Genomic DNA, 23607 nt, shown 5'->3' with positions numbered 1-23607 from the left:
GCCGGGTGACGAAACGTCAGAAAACGCCGGGAAAACGCTGAATGTGAGGCGGCCTTTAGGCCAGAAATACGTACCGTCGGGTCTGCGTTTCAGCCGTTAAAAAGTATAAACGAAATTCCTGTCGGAACTATAAAATGCGCTCGTTGCAAAATGGGCGCAGGCTACGTCGGAAACGCGTTCCATGCGGTTGCCGCTGAAGATCTCGTGCGCAGGCCACTGGTGCCGCAACCTCGGCGCACGTGTCTTACCTCGCTGCGGGAAAGCATACGCGAGCGGGAAGAGCGAGCTCGTGTAAATTTAGTCACTCTCCGATCTAGTCACAACATCGTTCTCATTCTCGCGCGAGGGAGACGAAGAAATGACCGTAGCGTCGCGCAAGCTACCGCTGGCGCGAGCGCCAGTGGTTGGCTTGCGATTTGATAACGGCATGAGCGCGGGTGCTTGTAGAGGAAACACAACTTCCAGGGAAGGGTGCGCGCCTCCTCCTGTCTCTTCCCGGCCGGCACTCGGTAGCGTGCCTCTCTTCCACCATCGACGCCATCTTTTTGTTTTTTCTTGGTGGGGGTAGGTGGGTGGGTGGCTGGTGAAGGGGTGGGGGGTCGTCGCGAGTTTTCTGCTCAAAGAGACGCTCCTCTAAAAATAAAGTTGTCTTTTGTCCAGCATTGCTTGGCTGTGTTCTCTTCAACTGCTCTCAATGCTGCTGCTCGTACTGGTGCCCCCACAAGCGCGGTTCAGAGGGCTGCAATAAAATTTCATTTCTCTTTTTTCATCCTTCGGTTAGAGAGAGAGGGAGAGAGAGAGTGAAACGCTTATTAAGTAAAATAGAAGGCAACCACTGCGGTGCATCCGGCGATGATACCTAGATTAGGTTTATCGTTTCGCTCCTCAAGAGGTATTGTACACGTTAGAATGACCGAACTTCATTTTCACATCGCCTTCACTTTGAATGACACACCGAACATAATTTCACATGTAAATATCAAGCCCATCTTTTTCACACTTTTTTTTTTCTTCCGCCATCAGGGCCTTTCCATCCCTCATCTCCTCTCCCGTGCAGAGTAGCATGTAGGCGACTTTACGCGCGCCGAAAAAATCTCTGCGTTTCATTAAAGAGCTCTCTCGCTCTCTCTCTCTTCCTCTCTTTTTCTGCTCTCTTTGTTGTTTGTGGCTTGCCAGCGGACAGGGGTTTCTCTTGGAAAGCTCCAGTCGTTTAAGGTAACGACTGAGCTCTGTAGCCCAGCGAGGCAGGCATTTCACAGCGCTGATATAGACCGGAAAGTTGCGCACAGCATATGGTGTGCTGCACTTGGCTCAACCGTGCCGCAAGTGCCACAGGCTTGGCCCAGCGACTTGTCAGGGTATCGGGCTCTGAACGCAGGCGTGACTTGCAGCCTTGCCCGTGCGTGAACGGCGGAGTGCTATACGCGTAAATGCGATATAACTTGGCCTGCTTATGTAGACATTTCTATCGCGGGGAAAAGGCTCCTCCTCTTTGGAATGTTGCGTGATGAGCACAGACCGCACTGCTGTCGCTGAGGAAGAAAGAAGCGCCGAGCAGTGTAGACGTGCAAGCATCGGCTCCGTTTCTTTTTCCATGCTCCGCTCGCCAATTTTGAGAGTGCAACAAAAAGAAGCATACCACTGGATCCGCGAAGCGACGGCGAATCGATCGACACCAAGGTTCTAGGTGGGGCTTGTATTTTCTCAATTTTACGAAACTTTTTCTGCTGCTACACGCCAAGTTGAGCTTAGCCGAACTAAGCTTAGTGAGGAGTAGGGCCTTTTTTGGGCCTAGTCAGCCCACCTGCCCGCAGGCATGGCGGATACAAACATGGAAACTGAAGATTTTGCTGGAAATGAAGGAAACAATGCTCAGGACGACTTCGGCTGGCAAGTGGTGGCTGGCCGAAGATCACGAGCTAGCACAAAGGCTGTGGATGAGGAGAGCACATTGCCACGTAATCAGCCGGTGGAATGGTTAAGAATCGGATTATCAAAGCTTCGAGGATGCCTCAACTGCCCGAGGAGCACATAAAGATCATTATACGACCTCGAGGAGGGATCGATTTGAACAAGATGAGTACCACCACGATTGGTTCCGCAGTCATCGAGGCGTCCGGCCTAACAGAAGAGGAGACCCGTGAAGATGTTGTCTACCCAAAATATAATCGTACCTAAGCCCTAACATGCTGTGAAGTACGTTAGAATCAAGTCTTTCAAGATTGTGGAAGCGGAATGCGAGGTAAATGCATACGAAGCGGCACCACATGCAAAGGCGTCATCCGAAGAGTGGGCATCAGAGACTCGAATTGCAAGCTATGATAACAAGAAATATCGTGCATGACTTGAACCCGCTTGCGCTGGCTGCCAAGCGCATCAAGACGTCGGGATCGGTCATTGTACTTTTCGATGGACTCAAAGTGCCCAATTTTGTCAGGTACGGATCCACACTAGTGAGATGCTACCTTTACATGAAGCAATTCGACGTCTGCTTCACCTGCGCAAGGGTCGGGCACCACTCTGATGTGTGTCCAACACCTGACTTCGTTCAGTGCAGGGGATGTGGAACTTGCAACCCAGAAGATGAACATGTGTGTGTGCCTAAGTGTAAATTTTGTGAAGGTGATCACCCTACCGGTGACAAGTTTTGTAAGCAAAGATTTCAAATCCCTTACGTCGCACGACTCCGTCGAAGAGAGCGCAACAGTACTCGATCATCAACAAGAGCGCAGTCAGAGGCGCAACAGCTGGCGCCCAACCATCGCCCCGAGAACAGGGAGCACTCACGCTCCAGGAGTCGCACCAGATCCAGGCATCGTTCACTATCCAGGGAGAGAAGGCGCTCCAAGTCAAGGGAAGCACAGGTGCGCTTCGTGCAAAGGGACTCAATACCTGGCGAGAAGAAGACGCCAGGAACCAGGTGGGCTGACAAAGTAAAATGTATGGCGAGGGTTGCTGAGGGCGCCTCGGCTTCTGTTGGCGATGAAAATGATGCCAGAATAGAGCAATTATTTAAAGAAGTAACTTCTTTAAGAAAAGCTAATGAAGAATTGACCAGGCAGGTAGTAGAGCTTCGTAAAAAAGAGCAGTCGAGCCCTGCTAGAGTATAGATAGACCTGTAAGCAAAAGCAACGATCCAGGGGAATCCAGCTCTCCTACCCCTAAAACGAGGGCGTTGAGTTCCGAGGATGATTCAGTCTTCTCAGCCCTCAGTGAAATAAAATAGGCAATTAGAGCTTAAGAGATACAATGGAAACGACCAACTTTAAAGTGGACAAATTGTGGAAATGGAGGCTAACGGCGGAGAAAAGACTTAGGAAAATTGAGACGCGAGGGGATGACGACGATGAGTATCTGCCATCGGAGGCGGATAGTATAAAGTCCAATCTTGGATTGTCGGGAGCCATCACAAAGAGGAAAATAGCGGGTAATGGAAAGGCAGCCTCACCTAACAACAATGGACAGTAATCACGGATTTAACGTGTGGCAATGGAATTGTCGCGGGTTCCAACACAAAAAAGCAGCGCTGCGACAGGTGATCAGGTAATCTGAGGCCAGGCCAAAGGTAATTATGCTGCCGGAAACCTTAGCGGACGAAATTATGCTTACTGGGTACAAAGTTATAAGTAGCGACAAAAAAGTTGGGAGGGCGTTGGCGACCCTCATCGACAAAAAGTTACCATACATTGAACATGATATTCATCTTAGACATTCCCGGTTTGAATTTATTCTAGTTGAGATAATACTTAAAAGGAACCGAGGTAAGATGCAAATCATTTTCTGTTTGAATATTTACAGCAGTCCTAACGACATGAGACAGAGGTTTAGAGCACTGTTCAACAAGGTGCTTTCGGTTGCCAAAAACTCCCCGCTCATTATTGGAGGCGGGGACTTTAATGCTCCCTATCACACATGGGGATACACTTAGAACACAAAGAAGGAAGAGGAGCTATGAAGTCTTGCCATGGATCTGGGGCTATGCTTTATTACTGATCCGGCGTATCTCACCCGTTGTGGCACGTCCACAAGCAGGGACTCCACACCAGATCTTACTTTTGTAAACTCAAGAGGAGCCAATTGAGAAAATTCAAACATGGATCTCGGGAGCGATCATTCCATCATACACATAACCATACGCATACCGAGACAGGAAACTAGAATCTTGAAGTTCACTGATTGGGATCAGTTCAGAAAAATAGGGTGAACAGAAAGAAAGTGGGGCCTCTAGATGCTGAGCAGGAGCCCCTTCAGACATGGGTCATTCAGCTCAAAGAGGACGTCAAAGAGGCCACTAAAGAAATCAGGACAGAGGAAAATAGTGAGGCTATGGACAGCAGGCTGGCGCATCTGATCGAGGCCAAACAGGCTATATTACAGAGATGGAAAACGCAGAGACTTAACAGTAGGCTAAGGAAAAAAAATAGTGCAATTAAACACAGAAATTGATGATCACTATAAGACCCTCGTGAAGCAACAGTGGGATGAGATCTGTAATTCGGCTGATGGTAGACTCAAACATGGAGGTAGCTGGAACCTCCTCAAGCATTTGCTCAACGAGAATGAAACAAACACTAGCAAGAGAACAGCTATAGCTAAGTTGGTTCATCAGGAAAGCCAAGATAAAAAACAGAAGGATATCATGAATAGTCTCGCAATCAAATATCTCCCACTTAAACAACCAAACGAAAGAGACGAGAGTGCCGAATATACGGGAGGCACATGTGAAGAACTCGACCGGGACTTCACTGAGCGTGAAGTGAAGGCGGCTCTTCACAGTCTTAATGGTAGATCGGCGGCTGGACCTGACGGAATAACTAAGAAGATATTAAGAAATCTAGATGATGAATCAATTTCTTATTTAACTGAACATTTCAATGAATGTTGGAGAAAAGGGGTATACTCAGAGGAATGGAGGGTGGCCAATACTATCCTCATACCAAAGCCAGGCAAACAACTCACTCTGGACAACCTCCGTCCTATTTCCTTAACGTCATGTCTAGGCAAAGCTATGGAACATGTCATCCTAAATCGACTCACGAAATACGTTGAGCAGAACGACATCCTACCATACAACTTGATCGGCTTTCGTCCCGGGCTGTCAACTCAGGATGCTATGTTGCTGATCAAACACCAACTTATACAGGCCAGCCCAGCGCATACGAAAGCTCTTTTGGGATTGGATGTGGAAAAAGCTTTGGATCGTATAGAGCATAAGGCAATACTTGGCGTCATCTCGGATATGGGGTTAGGTAAGATAATTTTTAACATGATTAAGGACTTTCTTAGAAATCGAACTGCACAACTCATGCTGGGTGAGCTTAAATCACAAGCTAAGAATTCGGGAAATAGGGGCACTCCACAAGGGGCTGTGCTCTCACCCATGCTATTCAATTTAGCAATGTTGCAAGAAATCTGGAGAAAATTGAGGGTATACATTATGTGGTATATGCCGCCGACGACATAACCATATGAAATGCCAAGGGTAATGTAAGACAGACAGAGACCAGATTACAGGAAAATTGATATGTTGTAGAGAACACACTGAAAGACATGGGGTTGAAGTGCTCGGCAGCCAAATCAGAACTCTTGGTCATTAAACATCGCAGAAAAGGTCGTGAACCTAGAGGTTACATTCCGGAAGATGAGCCAAGAGTGTGCTTATACACTCTTGGCTCAACTTGGCTCATCTTGGCTCAACAATGACACCAAGGAAAACATAGGGGAAATTACTTGTACTTACTAATTGAAGTAAATAAATCATAAATAAATGGAAATGAAAGAGGACGAAAAAATTGAGGACGAAAGATTGTAATGATTGTACATTGTTCTTTTCAAAGATAGCGGTAAGCGTACCGGTCATGACTTGGTAACGCCTTCCGTATGCGCTGCAATCATTCTTATACTGCAGGTCTTGTCATGATCAGGGTCCCCTCAAATTGGCCCAGATGAACGTACACTTGCACAAACACTAGAGGCCTATTTCCTTTAAAATCTCTGCGAGAGGCGTTGCTCCTGCAGAGGACATAGAATTATTATTATTATTATTATTATTATTATTATTATTATTATTATTATTATTATTATTATTATTATTATTATTATTATTATTATTATTATTATTATTATTATTATTATTATTATTATTATTATTATTATTATTATTATTATTATTCAACTAGCAAGAGTCCAGAAAAGTCCGCAGCAATTTACCGCCATCGTTCTTGCGCTGGCACTGGTCAATCTAGTAGCGTTTGCACTTTACTCTTTTCACCGTCCATTACCTACCGACGTATTCTGTTTTTGTATAAGCTCCTTCACGGAAACCCGAACTGTGCTGAGCTACTTAGCTATGTTGCACTTCGGCTTCCGCAAAAAGTCACAAGGGAGCACCAACCATTCTTCGTTCCTGCTGGTCACAGCAGATATTCTGCTGTGTATAGAATTTAAAATCTGTACAATACCTATTTGGCTGACCTTGATATTTTTCGTCGGCCGCTTTCGTTGTTCTGTTAACACCTTCGTATTATCGTGTGCTATAGTTTTTCTCGGTGTACGTACGCGATCTCTTTCGCCGTGTGGTTTAGTACATTTTTAAGCTTGCCTGGCGATATGTCTAATATTTCAGTGGCTTCTTTTTTTATCGTACATTTAATGTTCTTGGTGCATTGCATTTACATGTATTGTACAAGAATTGTTTCCTCTTTCTTTATTCACTTTCCCTTACATTCGTACCAGTAGCTCTATAGTTTTTTTTTTTCATTTTACTTGCTCATCAATATTTTGTTCATTTTCGGTTTACCTTCCTTTATCGATAGATAAGAGCTTGTTTAGCGACTCTTCATGGCCTTTGTTGCGTGCCAATATTAGGCCTAAATGGTTTTTCTGTACATGCACCTTTTTCTGCCTTTGTATTATTATTATTATTTTTAAGCTGTACATTATATTTTCGTTGGAATACCTGTGCGCCAGTATTAAAACCTCATGGTTCCTTTTTTGGGGGGGCACATAATCTAAAAGCTGGCTTGATTAATTTACCTTTATTGACTCTCACGCATTGTTCGTGTTTTTTCTCCTTCTTTCTGTTGTGAATTCACTGTGGCTTTTGCTGATTGCAAACAGCTTCTTTTCATTATGGTCGTTTTCACTTGCGTGTGTTCTTCCTGCATTTGTATCTGTATTTGTAATTTCGTTTTAACGTGCGCGTGCACTCACGGTTTTACCTGAACACGTTAAATAAGCACAATTGATTGATTGATTGATTGATTGATTGATTGATTGATTGATTGATTGATTGATTGATTGATTGATTGATTGATTGATTGATTGATTGATTGATTGATTGATTGAGACAACGGTGGTGGAGCAAAAGCCCCATGTTTTAGTACCGGTAGATTGTGATGACTGCACACTTCTTTTTTCAAGGATAGCGGTAAGCATGCCGGTATGGGTAAATATGGGTACCAACATTCTTGAACGTACGAAGCTCCTGTAATAAGATTGGAATCCGTATCAATTTCCCAGTTTGCGTTATTTTTTGCAGTACGCTGGCCACGGTTCCATACACCTCAGGTGGTCTTTGTACAAACTTTGCTTAATCTTTTAAATGTATGAATCTCAGAGGTACCACCTATTTCCGATGTGCGAGAGTTCCTACAGATAATCTACAACGACATCTACCCAAACAATGCAAAATATCGCTCTCTTAAAATGTTAAATGATATATTAGGAGATAGCTCATTGAGTATTATTACACGTTGTCAGTGCGACATACGCCTCACAGTGTGCAGAAAAATCTTGTATTGGCATTTTCTCTAAGGCTCTTGGCTGATTATTCTCAGTTAGGATTCCGGATTTCTTGCCTGCATTTCTGGTCGAATTTCTAGCGGTGTTAGTAGCCCTACGCAAACTAAATTCATCAATATCAGCAGTTGTCATAATTACGGATTCGTTATCCTCACGTTCATCGCTCTCAGCAAATAGTAGTAATCGCATTTTGCGCACATTTCATTTCTAGTGTTTGCTCACATAGGCTTAATTAGATTGGTTTGGGCGCCAGGCTATAAGGTCTTATTTAGGAACGAAATCGCTGACAGCCTGGCGAGAGCGGCTCTCAGTGGCGCTGTTCTTTGAATACTTCCTGCGACAAATTGCGTAACCTCTGCCAGCCAAGGAGACGTGCAGTTATTCAATAATTCTTGAACCTGGCAATAGCTGAATTCTCGGAGTGCCGACACCTCCTATTAAAATGGGACATAAATTCATTTCATACCAGAAAAACTGAAGTAATTTTTGCCCTTTACGTTCTGGGGCATACCAGCCTCGGACTTTTATCGTCACAAGGCTGGTCTGGCGCCATGCCCCCTGTGCCCAATAAGTGAATAAGATTGAATAAGATGAGATGATCCAGCATCTTTTTTTTTTATTCTGTCGCCGCTTTTTATCCTTCAGATAAAGTATTTTAGAAGCTAGGTTTAGACAATTTGGCCTAACTGTTTTCCATTCCGGAGATTTTTTGTCTCAGGGTCTCTTCTCCTGGACAATGCCAGACGGATGCTTGCTCAACTATAAATGATTTTTTTTAGCTATTTCAAGCCATTTTCCTTGATAAAATCCTGCGCAGTATGTTCTATTAACTTCCTGTGCAAATTTTTTTTATTGTTTTACTAAAAATTCAACTTCTTTCCCAACGCCATTCTAATCCTGGCCAAGCCTTTCTCATTGCACGTGGGCATGCGCCATTAGTGAAAGAAAACAGGAGCGAAACGCAAGAGCTCGAAAACGAAGCTCCTTTCTGCGGCGTAGTTGCATTACTCATTAAACCATCACACCACGTGACGTTCAACCGTACAGCGCGCAAACAAAGAGCAAAGATCATCCCTTCGAAAGGCGCAAGAGAACGGGACGGCGAGGAAGTTATGTCGGGCATGGTTCTCGCCGCTCACTACAAGTCGAGTGATTTTCGCGACAGTCAAGCGACGCTACGCCCACTTTCAAGCACCATTGGCTAGTGCGCAATCGATGGCTGTTGTGTCAGTGTTGTTTGTTGAAAAATGTTTATCAATCAAAACGAGAATAGGTGGCGTCCAAATCGCACATCCAGCGATGACTCCCTCGGCGTAATGGAAGCCAATATCGAAAGTGATGTTTTTATGGGCTGCAAGCACCGGAGACGATTGCAGGAGCTGAGAACACGTTATGGCCGCTATGCCTTGGTCATCATCTACTATACCTTTTTCTTTTTTCTGAAGTGCCAGCAAACGTTCTCCTCTGAAAGAAAAAAAAAAGTATCTAAAGTTAGTCAGACTGCTTTAATATTTTTTGTAGAATTTTCACTTTACACTGCCTATGTCGCGTTCACTCGGCGATACCTACACCTTATTGGCCGTGTAGACAATCCGGCAAGTAGTGCGAGGTACCCGAGATCACAGAACACGTCTCGTGCATCTGCCCGCCATATGAGTCGTATGCCGTGCGCAACATTTCGTCTATCAATCAACCTTTGTCTGAAAAGGTTCTATTGGGACCTCGACCGGGATTCTGGTCGGCGTGGTCTCTCCTTCTCCTCTCATCAAATTCTTGCGCGAGAGTGGTCTAGATTTCAGACTTTGAAGAGTCCTTGCTGTTCGAGTTCATTCACCGCCATCTTCATCCTCGTCATCAACATCTTTCTTCCTCTCTCTCTTTTTGCTCCCATCTCTCTTCCCCAATGCGGAGTAGGATGTCAGAACTTTGATTCAGGCCAGCCTTTCAGCTTTTGTGTCATAATAAATATATCTCTTTATCTCCCTCCTTTGTTTACCCATCTGGTTCTTGGGCAATCCGCCGTAGTAAGTGAGCGCCATGACATAAACACTTCTCACGGCGATACGGTGGGGCCCGCCACGTTTTATCACATGATGACGCGTCCACTGCTTGCCTCAGCAGTCTCAGTGAGTAGACAACCGGACACTTAATCTGGTTAACATCTTCGTCTTTCACCTCTTCTTTTCCTTTCCTGCCTCCCCTGCCTCCTTGTTTATAATAAATGTGCATGACGCCGGTGTGACTCAGCAAACCTCTATTTCGGCGGATATAGCAGACGTTGACTGGGTGGACGACACGAAACCTTGACCACAACTTTAGAGGACATGTAAGCACTTCCAGAGCTCATTACACCTTGTGTAAACTGCGCAGCGTATATAGTGCTTATACTAGAAGCGGTGCTGGAAGTGTATTCCAAGCTATACAAACATCCTGCTTATGAATGAAATCAGGGTGAGTGTGCATTGGTCTACGTGCTTCATTGGGCAAACACTTTTGAAGAAGTGGTTTGTCGTGTTCGCGACCAACTAACGTGCTTCGGTGCGGTCACTAGCTGGCTGTTTATTTTCTGCCTAATCGCTCCCAGGTGTGCTCAGTTGCGACAGATTTGTTCTTGCTGCGCGCAAGGCTTGGAACGTGGATCTCCTGTATTTTGTAATAATTTGTATAAAAGTGTCGTCAACAAGAGCGCCATCTAGTTTCTCTAGAGCAAACTGCTCCGCGAAAAGGGTCTATGAGGAGCAGGCAAACAAGTGGTCAGGTACGTGCGAGACATCGAACGTAAGGGGCTGCCCCTGATTGTTCTGGCTGTAGGTGTGGACGTAGTGGAGGCTGAACCTCACTCATCGACTCGGGCTTGAAACCATGTAGCGGTGCGTCGATTAGGATTTGTCTGGCACCTTAAAAACGGAGGAAATAGGAAAATTATGTGCTTAGTTGCATTTTACGTTTGGCAAGTACATCAGGCATTATGACTTCGTAATTTACAAAACAGAATAATGTGTCATTTACCAATGGAAAGAATAGGAAGGGTGAAGAGTTCTCTTAGTGGAAGCGGGAAATATTTTTTTTTAGAACGGGAGCGCATACCTGCAAGCCTTAAAATTTTATTGTAAAATCCTTAATGTTAAGGTCTAGTTTTTGACTTTCGTACTGAAATGATATTCTTCAACCCTTTCACTCGTGTCCAGTTCAGGGTAAAATTGATTTCATAAAACTACAAAGCATCGAAAAACATCGAAGGTTTCAAAACATCGAAGGTTTCCATTCTTACGGACTCCCGCGCTGCGCTTAGCCGATTGCAGAGAAGTGACACGGAGCGTCCAGTCGCGCGTAGCGTCATTGAGTCTACCAGCAGAGTTACCTCTCGTGGGGAATCCCTCGTTGGCCAGTGAGCATCTTCGCACGGAAGGCATCACCGGAAATGAACAATCTGGTCGACTTGCTTCCCCTCGCGCTCACAACGAATGTGACTGACCGGAAATATTGTGTAGGCTTGACGACGCCCGTCTATTGATTAGTCGACACCTCCTCAAGCAATAGCCAAATCATCGCGTTCCGAAAGGATACGTTACTTCCCGTGGTCGGGGTCGAGGCTTGCCTCGTCGTGCTGGAGCTCTATTACTCATGTTAACGGTTGGCTCTGTCCTGGTGTTTAAACGACTATGCAGCCAAATACTTGTGAACAGTCCACCGTGTGCTCCTTGTGATTCTTGCGAGACACGAGCACTTTATATGACAGTGTCCAGCTTGCGAAGGGCCTGTAGTCTACTTGGCCAGCAATGCACGATCCTCGATCATCGTCAGCGTGCAAGTGCTTGTACTTCTCGACGCGACATACTTCAATCCTTAAGGAACTTGGGCTTGAACTCCGTACTTCTGACAGGTTTGCTGATAGCAGACGCCACATCCCTGTGGCGTCATCGTCGCCCATCACGCTCCTGTTTCTTCCCCTATTTCCTGAGTGCTAAGAAGCTGGCTAAAAAGATGAACATCAGGCCAACTGGTCTGCTCTCTCTTATCAGCAAACATTATCTGCTGTAGTCGCGTTGCGCACTGTTAAAGCTGCAATTTTAAGAATGCGTTTCCTCAATTTCTTAAAACGTGGCTCGTTCAGTTTCCCGACTCCTTGGTTGTTATTTTGCTTAATCGCAGTCTTTTGTACATTAAAGAATAGATTAAAAAATTTATAAATAGAAAAAAAAACGTAAACCAATCTGTGCAGAATAAAGCGATGGAATCGAAGCGCTGTCAACATAATGGCTCTGGATGTATACCGGTGGTACCGGTGAATGAAAACATAGCTCCGTACTACGCACCTGTTTATCGGAGAGTGGATACATGTTCGTTCTTGAAAACAGTGTACATTTACAGCCAGTAGCTTGGAGTGCACTCAGAAAATGAAAGTTCCTCAGGCAAGAACATCCACGAAACGTCTCCCACACGATCTCCAACTATTCGATGGCGCGCCTCTTTCAACAAGTTGGAGCAAGCGCGGACTTCTGACTAAAGCCTACCCCGACAGCATGTCACGTGTTATCTTGGTACATCCAAGCCTCGATCCGGATGACCGGCGTCACGATATAAGCGCCAGTACCATTACTATTTTAGTTTTTGCTGATGTCTCTGAGGTTAAGCTGCACGTAAAAAAAAAAAAAGATTAATCCAGTATTTAAGCCGGTCCTTAATGCTACGCAGCGCTTGGAACTTTCATTTTAAAGCCCTGTCTAAAGAAACAAAGCGAAACACGATAAGGGGCAACCGAGAGCAGAATACCCGGCGCTGCCTTCTTCTCGGCTTCCCTACTAGCATGCGCAGTCACCCCAACCATTTATTTATTATTTCTTTACTCCTATTTATTTTTTTACTACGTTTTGCTGGCCTGCCAGTGGGCGTCAGGCATCACTTCAGATATGCGCCACACGAGGCTAGGCTGAAAGGACGTCCGCTCCCCGAGCGAAACGAAAAAGAAAGAGCGCGAGGAGGAGAGAATAATAATAAGGCCGGGAGGCTGCGCCCCTGTAAAGCTGGCTCGGCCGCAGCTTCACTATACGCGTGGCGGAGCGACCTCTGCAGGCGGCGGGAGCTGTTTGCGAGAGAGCGTGAGAGAGAGGGAAAGAGACGACGCATCGACCGGCGCCAGCAGCGCGAGGCCTAGCAGCGCGCAGCAGCAGCAAGCAAGGCGAGCAGCACAGAGAAGCAGCCGACCGCCATGGCGCGCCGACGCCCGCCTCGCCGAAGAAGAGGAACGCGAGCCGACGAGCGGCCATCCCGACGCTGTCGCTGAGTGAGCCCGCACAAGGTGAGCTCCGACGCACGGCAACCGAGGGTGCCCGACCCTGGGTTTTAGGGCACTGGGCGGTGGCCGACCGAGACTCGACATCGCGGCCCAGAAAGAAAGGAGACCGGGGAGGCCGCTCACTTGGGGCGCCGCAGAGACTAGTGCGAGGGGAGTGGTGGTGGCGGTTGGTGGTGGTGGGACGCCGCCGCAGTGGCGGACACCCGCGAAAGTTACAACGGCCGCTTCGTCGTCGCCTCTCTCGCGTGCGCGGGGCACAATTGAGACACACGGTTTTGTGTCGGAAGCGCGGTTCATCGGCCGCCCTTCCTTTTAGCCGTCGTTTGCGGAGCCCGGCATCGTATCCGGTACATCGCCCCCAATCGCGTGTCTCCATCTTTGCCTCAACCCTCCTCCCCCCCTCCCCCGCTCTGCTTTTCTTCTCGCGAGACACTTGCACCCATCCCGCGTACGCGTGTGTTGTGAGTCTTTGTTTTGGGGGCGGCCCGCTCTCGCACGCGCTCGTTGCAACTACGACGTGCGCCTACTGTGAAACGTTCACGCGCCTTCACGTGCAGCTACGCAGTACACCACTTCGGTTGCTATAGAGATTTCGAAGACGTCAGCTCACGAAGCTCGCTAGGTGCCCTTTCTCTTCGGCGAAAGGGCCCGGAGGTTGTGGTGTACGGATCATTTCGAATTTCCCGTGGCCGTGAAGGACAGCAGGAATAGGTCGGCATCTTTTTATGCGCTGTCAGTCGCTTGAGATAAACGAGTTGTCCAAAACACGAGGCGAAGCCGGTGCGGACAGTACTGTCGTCGCCAGCGTTCACCCCCTCAAAAAAGTTAAGAAAAAAAATGCACAACTCAATAGAAAAGGCTCTGCCGCGCCTCTCTTTGGCGGCAGGATGTCGCTGTACGTCACCGGACAGGAGCAAATTTAATAACAGCGGCACAATAGCGCAATACACGACCGTTGTGCACATTGCGGGGAAGAGGCTTCTTTCCCGCAGATGGCGGCCCTTGCTGTATAGCCATTGACGCCACTTGCTTTGTGAGCCAAGCTTCCTTTCAATGGCCCGGGCAGCTTTCCATGTTTCTTCTCGTAGCAAAAGTGCAACTTTCTCTGCTTATGTTGTTCTATAATTACGTACACTGAGCAGAAAAAAAAACATAGCTGAACTCGTCCCTTATGAAGGTGAGCTCACGATTACCTGCCACCTAAATCTGACGCACAATTCAGTAATGGAGAACATAATTCAAGGGCTTCATAAAGCCTACAGAACAAACGGTATTCACCACCTCCACAAAAAAAAGTAACTAGTGTAAGTTTTGCAGGCTCCGACGCAAAACTTCCTTGGCTGATCATACGTGCAGGTTCATTGCAACTCGTAAAGCTGGCAAAAACGTAGAAATTGGTTACCCTAAATTAATCCATTCATTGCTTGATGCCTTTAAGATTGCCTGTTTCTCTGACGCCTTAAAGAAACAGGGCTCGTTTGTTTTTTCTGCACTGTACAAGGGCCGCAGCAGACATTCATTCACCTGCTATATAATGTAAGAGCATAGAAACCAGACTGCTCTCCTTTCATATGACCTATTCCTTGACCCGAAATAGGCACATGGAACGCCATGACAGCCAAGAGTGTTTCTTGATTGACTCTCTGAATAAAGGCATATCTTTCTATTTTTAATCGTCAATCCAATCTCTCTCGCAGTTCAGTCAGCCATGTCCGTCTCTCAATCTATTTTTGTTCATCCATCTTCTTGCTCGTCGAATCTGTTAAGAGAGAGAGAAAAGAGCTGCTTCTTGCCAACTTCATATAAGTCGCAGACAAATCTTCCACAAACGCAGCTCGAGCTTTTTTCTCTCTTCTTTTGTTGCACAAGCGGCAGGAGTCGTGCGAGCAGTTCGCATTGTCCTCTTAGGCCAGAGAGTTTTCTTCCACAAAGTTAACAAAAACAGAAATGCCTTCCAGCATCTATGCCACCATTCGACTTAACTGCCCGGTCCCGGCTTGGCCCATGGCTCTCCATGAACGCTAAACTGACACGCGAAGTAACAAGCTGCTTGGTTCGAGTCTTTGCTGTTCACAACATTGCTAATTCTTTTAAAGTATCATGGAGAATAACGGGGTCCCTGAGAGATGGAGACCTTAAATGAACAACAGTGGGCAAACAGACGAAGTCTTAGCCCGAACGAAGACAAATTCGCTTGTCAAAACGTTGGCTCCAGGCTAAAGCTTTCCTCACTCGTCCACTGTTGAAAAAAAAGGGCACTGAAAGTCAACGACTGCGCAACCAACGTCAAACATTAACTACCGCCTGTCTAACCACTAAGCCTTACTTAAACCTTCTGTCGGTTTCGAAGAACAAAACGACTTCGTTTTACCCTGAGCATTAAAACGTATTACCTTTACAAGAGCTGAAGCGTCCTTTCTGAACCTAACGAGAAAGTTTTGACGAGATCGTAAGTACTCTTGAAATTGTATGAGTGCCCCTCTTATCTGTCGTCGTTAAGCTCACGTGTTTGAATATTACGAGCCATATGCATTCATTTTGAATTTATCGGCCCACTTCATTCAGCTCTTCCTTCGACCATTGCCTTCTTTATAAGCTGCTCTACACAGCCGAGTCACTACGCTTATTGCGTGGGAAAGCGCTGCGTATTCTACGTGTCCAGGCGGAAAAATAAAGCACAAAGACTAATTTATGAAGTACTTCGTTCGCAACGTTATTGCCGTTCCGTTTTCGCCGCATGCCTTCGCTACCACTGGATTTCTATACGAGTTCAAGCAATGCGAGTCGTGTGATACAGGCAGGAAATGCCACGGATCTCTCCTTTATCTCTTAAGACTTTGGTTACTCTAACGGTTTTGCATTCCAGCTGCCTTTAACTTCGCGGATATTGACGGACGTAATATCAAAGACTATACCGAGCAGACATATTGATACTTTAAAATTCTACTAGCGCTGACAACGTCATTTGCTCAAGGCGACACTATAATGTAAGTCTGTGCTGGGAATATATAAAAAATAGCAGGGCTGAAAAAAACGGAAACAATGTACCATCCAGTACACGCTTACCCTTCTCTGCTTGCGCAGGCTTCTGCCGGTTTACGGTCTAGAGCTTCAAGAGCGCTTCTACCTCTATCGAATTTAAGGATTCGCTGCTTAATATGGAGGTGTCTACTCTAATGCGGTGAACATCGCAAAACGAATGCCACCATCAAAAGAAAACAGAGGCAGTTTCAGCGGATGGTAGCTGGTACGGTTTCAGGCTATTACAATTTACTGTGAACCGAAAATTTTTTTTGAAGTGCGAACTCAATGTGCACAAATAGTCCTTCCTGTAGAGCTAGATCGCCGACAAGCAATCGTCGCCTCCAAAGTAAATAACCACAGTAAAACCATGGCTGCTCACATGAAGAAAATGTAATAATTCTTATCAGTTAAATATAGATCGGGTGATATCAGGGCGTCTTATCAAAGCCTTGCCACCGTTCCGCCTGACCAAGAGCACGCACTGCGCTGCTTATCAAGCACATACGAAGGTGGTGAGTGCCCGAAGCAGTGGCGGTAACGATACAGCCAGTTTGTTATGCTATAACTCGCCATTCGTAAAACATTTGCTTGCGTTGAAGAAAAAAAAATACAGACGACCAATGCCCTAGCATTAAGCGGCTAGTTACTGCACCAACTTCATCTATGCCTTACACAGAACACAAAAGGCTAACTTAGCGGAAATTTGTTATCACGCAATGCCCAGCTGCTCCAATTGACGCCTATTGAGCCTCGCAGGTATTTGATTTTCCCGCGCTGGTAGCAGCAGTAGTCTAATCTGCTTTGATTGAGCTCATTTTATGAGAGAAGTTCACGTGAATCGTTTTGCTGTCACCCAAATTGTAAATTCAAGTTCTCCTATTTCAAGTATACTTATTTAAATCCCGTTGCTTCCTCTTGAGAAACTAATGTTATCTCTTTCATTTTTCTTATTTTTTGTTTTCTTGGCTAAGATTTTGGGAAAGACAGCCTGCTTAGTGACCAACTTTTTCATCTTTCATGGGTAATAAAAAGGAAGGAGAATCAGTTGGTCCTTTATGTTGAAAAGCCCGCCAGCACTCTCTTCCTGAAGAACTGTAGCTTAAGCTTTACCCGACCGCCAAAAAACATTGTGGTTGCCCCTAAAGCATCGATGTATGTCCTGTACAAACTCCTCGGTCCCTTTGATTCTCATCTCGCGTTAGGGAGCCTGGACTATGTCAGGCGATGCCTCAGGTAGCATACGAGAGAATAGTGGCCAATTTCCTGCTGCTATAAGACTGCGTTCTGCGTGGCGCCTGCAACTTAATGAGTACGTATTCCACACCCGCCGCCATGGCAGCGATCGGCGCTGCTTAACACACCCGAAGCTATGTACACACACACCCGAGTATCTTATGTGCATATATGCACATAAGGTACCCAAGAAAGTGCGGAGATGACAGTCGCCGCCGGGTCTCTGTTGGTATAAAGCACGGTGAGAGCTATGCGGAGGCTTCGGTTTCCCTTATACTATCGGCGACAAGTTGTCTTTCCTCGATTTTCGCTTCTATCGCGTTTATTACGAAAGTTAGGATAAACAAAAAATATATCCTCTCTCACAGTTACTAGCCATTTTCAGGCAAACAGAAGAACCTATAGCACCTCCTACGCGGTCATTGGCTGCAGTGCTCGTCGGCTTTCCCTGTGGCATTTACCTGACCAAATGTCGAGCGGCTCCGTTTGCTCCAGTGTTCCTGGCGGCGTTCGATTGAACCGCTGTTACTGGGCTTCTATCGCTATCTGCAGACGTTTATTGCCCAATGTGCACGTGTCATGTCGCTGCTGGGTTGCACCTACGCAATTTCGCAACCGCAGCACAACCTGCGCGGGCGCGCGCCGAGCAACGCCGGTACCAAGAAGCATTCCGACTTGGACAAATTCAAGGGCACAGCCGCCGGCTACCAACGCGCGTATCGATCCGCGCACTTTCGCACGAAAGCCAAGGCGGTGCTCTTTTCTTTTTCTCCGTGCACAGGTGGATCCCTGCGGGGTTGCTAGATCCGCGGAGATGTTAAACAGCCCTCCCACCCCGAAACGTGTGCGGACCGAAAGTTGCCCGTTCGAAACACGAATCGAATGCCGGCCGCACGCACGCTATACGAGCTGTCGTAATGCATGCAGCGGAACACGGGCCTCGATCAGGTTCCGCAAACTGCTTCGGGTACGCGTGTTGGTGCGTGCGTGCGTCTTCCTGTAGCCTCTTGATCGTATACAGAGTTAGCGTGCAATGCCAAACATGTCGACACGCTAAACAATCTTGTTGTCTTTTAAAAACATTGCTTATCTGTCAGACAGTTGCGGCAGAGCTTTCCTACGCAACGCGCACGTTATACTGGCATCGAAAAAAAAGAACCATTGAACACTACACGAAAGAGACGTTGTTTGACGTTTTTCTTTCTTTCCCTATTCGTTTTACCTCCCTTCCTCTATTTCGTTTTTCAGCGACACCGGGATAGAATAAGACGTTTAAAGAAATCTGCGGCTTTACGTGTCAAAACCATGATACGATTATGAGGCACGCACGCCAAAGTGGGGGACTACGAATTAAATTTGACCACCTGGGGTTCTCTGACGTGCACTCAGTTCGCGATGCACATGTTCTTTTTTTTTTCTCCTTCTTTACCTTTTTTTTTCATTTCACCTCCATAGAAATGACGCCGCCGTGGCCGGGATTTGATCACGCGCCGTCGGGCTTGGCAGCACAGCACCGAAGCCACTGTGCCACCAGGGCGGGTGATAGGACTTTCGTGGCTTGCATCGATAAGAGTGCGCCTTTCCGAACGATCTGTGCTGCCGTTGTCGCGTGAGGACTTTAAAAACAATACAAAAATTTCCCCAAATGAGCGCCATCACGTGCCCTAATAACGGTTAAGTTAAGCTTCCGAACGATGTAGTACCAGCATATTATACTAATGGTTCTAGCCAGCAGGCCCAAATTCCTGGCCAGCAGCACACAGACGCGGACCACAGTGCGCTCGCTTTCCCACGCAGCATAGCGTAAGGTGACCTCCCCAAACGGCGCGGAGTACAGATAGCTCGATAGCTGCAAGCCAGATAACAGCTGAAACTAACAAAAGGATAGAAAGCTGGGCGAGTTGGTACAGTAACGTGATCTTGAATTGTAGCGCGACATGACACACAGAGGCTAGAAGCAGACAGGACGAGCGCTCGTCCTCTCTGCTCCTAGTCTCTGTCTATGTTACTTCGGGCTACAATTAAAGATCACGAAACTAACAGCTTGCACGCTTTCACAAAAGAACATTTTAAAGAGAAGCTTTTGCTACCCACGCCAGCACGACTTGATGTCAGCGATTTTGACAGCGCCTACTCGGTTTTATAGCTCATTTCTTGCTGCCTATTGCTTATACTCAGTTCCATGCATAGCAGTCAACGTTGTGGAGGCCAGAAAGACTTCTTGTGGTGCCTTCGTCCGCACTTGGTTATAGTTCGACGTCTTTTGATCGCAGTTGTGCGCAGCTGATTTTTTATGTATAGGCTCAGTGTTGAATGAAACAAGTTTTAACCCTTAGAAGCAGACACGCTGTTGTATACGGCTGCTACATAATGCGTTGTTTTAGACCCTTTTTATTGTTCTTTTGACGTTTTTTTTATTTGCAACCCGTCGCGAGGAGCCTCACCATGCTCGCACGAGCGAATTCCGTTGGTGCGCAGCGAAGCATGGGCGGAACGCGCGGAGTGATAACTTTTCTTGACCGAACTTCTTGCGTAGCTTTCACAGCGTTGACTGCTATGTATTCAACGGAGTATAGATTAAACGAAATAGAGTGCACTGCATTCAAAGCAAACCAACAACAAACACGTTTTAAGACTTTTTTTCCAGCTAAAGGCCAAATAATTATAATGAGAAATAAAAAAAGAAGGGGGGGGGGGGAGTTGGCTTTCATTTTGTTCAGATATAATCAACCTTTTTCTGTGAGACAAAGGAAAACATAATTTTTAAAGTCTACCATGTCTAGGCTGATTTAGCACTGTTTCTAGTACCATTTTAAGAAATAGAAGGAAGGAACATATGTGTTTCCAAATACGCAAATGATAGCGCTGCTTTTCTCAGCTGTGGCTGAAATAAATTTTCAAATGTAGTTACCGGAAGTCGCACCTTTAAAGGGGCGCTTTATAGAACAATTCTACGTCAGATTAATCTGGTGAAGTATTCTTTCAAAATGCTACCTTTATTCGTGTTTTGAGGGAAAGGCTTAATATTGATAGAGTAAGTGAAGCTCAAACTTTTCATTACTTTAATTCTGCGCCTGAACACCTAGTGTGACGTCATGAACTACAAAGTGCTTCTCTTTTCTCCTTTTATTTTTTTTATTATTGCATTTCGGCTGTATTGGCGCAAACAAAGTCATAAGTTACTCCTAGGTTGTGCATTTGGTTCTTTAAGAAATAATTGTACGCTTTTTTTTTTTTAACTAGACGTCAGCAGACGATGTCAAAATCCCTGAGGTCTCGGCGAAGATTACGCGGACTCTTGAACGCGACGTCGACACCCGACTTTTGTTTTTGCTACTTTTTCCGCCTCGTCAATCTTCTTCCTCTCTACCCGCCGCGGTTGCTCAGTGGCTATGGTGTTAGGCTGCTGAGCACGAGGTCGCGGGATCGAATCCCGGCCACGGCGGCCGCATTGCGATGGGGGCGAAATGCGAAAACACCCGTATACTTAGATTTAGGTGCACGTTAAAGAACCCCAGGTGGTCGAAATTTCCGGAGTCCTCCACTACGGCGTGCCTCATAATCAGAAAGTGGTTTTGGCACGTAAAACCCCATAATTTTAAATTCTTTTTAAATCTTCCTCTCCGTATAAGAGTGCCCACTTTGCCTGTTGCAGAGGGGTAATTCTCTAATACAGATCAACTGCGCGGTAAATGTGTGGAAAAACTCTAATCATTGCTTGTTAGGACATTGCTGCTGAGCTCCAAAGTGACGGAACGTCTGGTAATATAAGGTGTTGAGATATTTCCTTTTCACTTTGTGTATTTTATGCACGGTTTATTTCATTTGTACAGTGGGTGTATCACCACTACTCTTGTTTGTTAGCTTTCCTAGAGCGTAATTTCGCTCTTGCTTTTGATGTTGTCTTTGCCTGCGCATTGTGACGAGTTGTGCGCAGAACATGTAGGCATATCGCACATGAACATAGTTCAATGTACATTATCATCACCATCCGATCTCCCTATCACTCTTCCTGCCTTTCCCCTACGTAGAAAGTAGTAGGCCATGTACAATGGTCCTTCGGGCGACTTTCTCGCTTTTCTCGCATGAAATACTTTACACCTTGGTCAGTTTCTATTTTATTTAGCTATACTGTAAGCCTTTTTACAGGCTCATACAGGAGTGGGTCGCAATCAAAACAACAAAACATTGTTGGTCAAAACAGAAGAAAGCAATGAAATACGCTAATTACAATTCAAAGATATAACATGCAAACAAAATGACAGACCAAAGCAAACAGTACAAGGCAGATAATACAGGGAAGGGGTAAGAGCTACAAACAATTCAGATGTGGTAGGAAACGGCCAAAAGACAGTTGCGCAACGCAACGTTGTAGCGAAGCATTAAATAATCGGAAACAGACCTAATTATAAAAAAAATTGTATGGTTTCTCTCCCTTGTAGAACGTAAAAACTATTAGCACTACTGCTAGTGAAAGCGTTAGGGCCTGCAGTATTTTCTGTATCAGTATTCGTTGGTAGTATCTACTTAATGTGCTGTATCGGTGAGGCCGACATAACTTGCATAAGGATGTATAGGCAAGCCAGTCACTCTGATAAAAAAAAAAATAACTGCGGCGAACGGAACGCGTTATGGTCAGAAAGAAACGCTTGCGCAAATGTCCCCGTTTTGTTCCCCTCCGCCATCTCGATCCCCTCCCATAATCGAGAGGCGTTGTTACCCGGGGGACTGACAGAAAACGGTGGGGGAGCGACCACCGCGCCCAGCCGTAATGACAGCCAGTCGGTGACGTCATGGCTAGCGCGTGACTTTCAGACAATGAAACTATGTGGTAGGAGAAAAGAAAAACGGCCAGTGGATTACTACGCTGGCGCGAATTCCGCGTTGTGATTAATGGCTTCCGGCGCTATTCACGTGCGTAGCCGTTTGGAAAGGACCGGTGAGGGGACGGGAGAAGTGCGTAGAACTGTACGCCGTCCCTGCGCCGTGACGAAATGCTTCCCATAAACCGCAGTCGCCTGTCACAATAGGGTTGGGAAAGAGCCCCCCTTCAATGCCAGGCTACTTCATATATCCCGACAGTCACCCCTATTCTTACACACCCTAATCAGGTCACTGAAATCTCCATTCTTGTGCCCATCGATGCATACTGCTGCATCCTTAAATTGGGAAAGACTGGGAAGGAAATATTTCATTCCCTCATTATTATTAATGCTGCAGCATTAACACTTTGGAAACTTCACCCAGTTTGCGGTATGTCTCTATGTATGCCCCTTTTTCTTGCCGCCAACTTGAGTGTCTGGGTAGTCCGTTGTCAGATGGGTAGAGCATCGGGCTGCTGTGCTGAGGGAATCAAATTCAATACATACCGTCAGCACACTTGGGTCGCGGGGTTTATGTAGTAGGCCGCGCTCTTCGACAGACCTCCTTGACGCCAACTTGGGACACTGGGTATGTATTGCCGGGTATGAGCCGTTCTTCAATGACACTATTTCACCTAAATTTAGGTTATTGGGTACATGCCGCTCTTCAACAAACCCTCTCGTCACTGGGCACGTGCCGTTCTTCAATGACCCTCTTTCACGACAATTTGGGACACTGGGTTAGTGCTACATTTAATGATAATCGTCATATAACATATATCATCAGCAATCACCCACCAATAATATGTGGCAACATTGTGGCATTGTTAGTAACCACCTCACCGACGACGCTGCCTGACGTGCCTAGGCTGGAGCAACGACACTCCTTTTACCTTTATCGAGAGTAGACGCGGCAAAGATATTCACAATATCACGTGTACCATTACGTTGAGTCACTGGAATATTCCTCAGAATTATAACCGTCGATTATACAGCCTCGACCCACAACTAAAACTGCAGTTACCAACAAACATTTCACGGCATGATGCAACACTGCTGTGTCAGTTGTGGGCAAGAGTAGCCTTCATAAGTCATACAACTATCGCATAGGCATGGCTGGCTCGCCCATGTGCGCTAAGTACAGGCGTGAAGAGGCCATCGATCATCTTCTGTACGTGCCACTGTTCTAGTTTCGATAAACAACGCCAGGCTCTCCAGTGTGCCTTGAGTAGACCGGACGATTGGCCGTTTACAGAAGCCAACGTCTTGGGAGTCTAATCTCACAGCTAATCCGCGCTGAAATCAATTCGAGCTCTTCTACAGTGCCTGAAGGTGACAGACTTGAGCGCCCGATTTTACATATGCTGCACCTGGCTTAGTTCATGGGAA

The 23607-nt window shown here is 46.2% G+C and overlaps 1 protein-coding gene across 1 annotated transcript in view; it reads left to right on the top strand.

Annotated features, from left to right (window-relative positions):
* Positions 1 to 12921: 12921 nt before the first annotated feature.
* Positions 12922 to 23607, top strand: part of LOC135921690 (teneurin-m-like) — a 32361-nt gene continuing 21675 nt past the window's right edge. The window contains exon 1 of the mRNA XM_070535304.1: positions 12922 to 13102. The gene's annotated coding sequence lies outside the window, so the exon portion shown is untranslated. The remainder of the gene's footprint in view (positions 13103 to 23607) is intronic.

The sequence above is a fragment of the Dermacentor albipictus genome, chromosome 3 (assembly GCF_038994185.2).
Source record: "Dermacentor albipictus isolate Rhodes 1998 colony chromosome 3, USDA_Dalb.pri_finalv2, whole genome shotgun sequence".
Classification (NCBI taxonomy): Eukaryota; Metazoa; Arthropoda; class Arachnida; order Ixodida; family Ixodidae; genus Dermacentor; species Dermacentor albipictus.
This window is presented reverse-complemented; position numbering and strand designations above follow the sequence as displayed.